The sequence below is a fragment of the Babylonia areolata genome, chromosome 28, assembly GCF_041734735.1.
Source record: "Babylonia areolata isolate BAREFJ2019XMU chromosome 28, ASM4173473v1, whole genome shotgun sequence".
Taxonomy (NCBI): domain Eukaryota; kingdom Metazoa; phylum Mollusca; class Gastropoda; order Neogastropoda; family Buccinidae; genus Babylonia; species Babylonia areolata.
In genome coordinates, this window is record NC_134903.1 from 11,467,294 (window position 1) to 11,468,410 (window position 1,117).

Consider the following 1,117-nt stretch of genomic DNA (forward strand, 5'->3'; position numbering starts at 1 on the left):
TCAAGAAGGAAACCAACAAAAGACCTAGGAAATGTTTAAGGTTAGATACAAGTCATTTTGCATAAGCTATTCAAAAACCGCCAAAACTCGATCTCCCAATAAAAACGGCAAAATCAAAATGCTAAACGAAATAGAACAAATACTGCATCAGAACATTCATGATAAAGATATGTTAATGAAAGCTGGACAACTAAGAAAAGAAATAGAACTACAAGAATTAAAAGAAGCAAGAGGTGCTCAGATCCGCTCAAGAGCCAAATGGATAGAAGATGGTGAAAAAAACACAAAATATTTTCTCCGCCTTGAAAAGATCAAAGGAGCTGCGAACATTATAACATCTCTACGCATAGACAGACAATTCACAGACATTATTGAACCAGATCGAGAAATTTTACGCAAATCTATACCAGAAGGACATATCCATAGATAGAGGAAGACATAGAAAAAAAACATTTCCTGAGTAATGAAGATTATCCAGTACTTACAGAAGAAGAAAAAGATCAATGTGACAAAAGTGTGGACGAGCTGACACTAGCCCTCACTAATTTAAACAAAGACTCTGCACCCGGTAGCGATGGCTTGACACCAGCATTCTACAAAACGTTCTGGGACAAATTAAAAATGCCATTCCATCGTTGTATTACAGATGCACTTAAGAAAGGAGAACTACCTTCTTCAATGAAAAAAGGGATCATAACTTTAATTCACAAAGGCAATGACTTGGACAGAAATAATATCGCAAAATATAGACCAATTATTCTTACAAAGACAGACTACAAGATATTTATGATAACCCTGGCCATAAGACTCCAGAATGTAATCAAATCAGTTGTAAATGAAGATCAAGTAGGTTTCATAAAAGGTAGAAACATCACAGTCCATTTGAGATTTTTCGATGATCTCACAAAATACCTGAACACAACCAATCAACCAGGGACTCTCATTGCCCTTGATTTCTCCAAGGCTTTTGATGCATTATCAAAAAATGTATCATCGAAGCCTTAGATATTTTTAACTTTGGCCCAAGGTTCACAAATTGTGTTTCGACCATAATGAACAAGACACTAAGCTGTGTTCATAATGGTGGATAGTTGTCTAATTGGTTTCTAACAGAAAG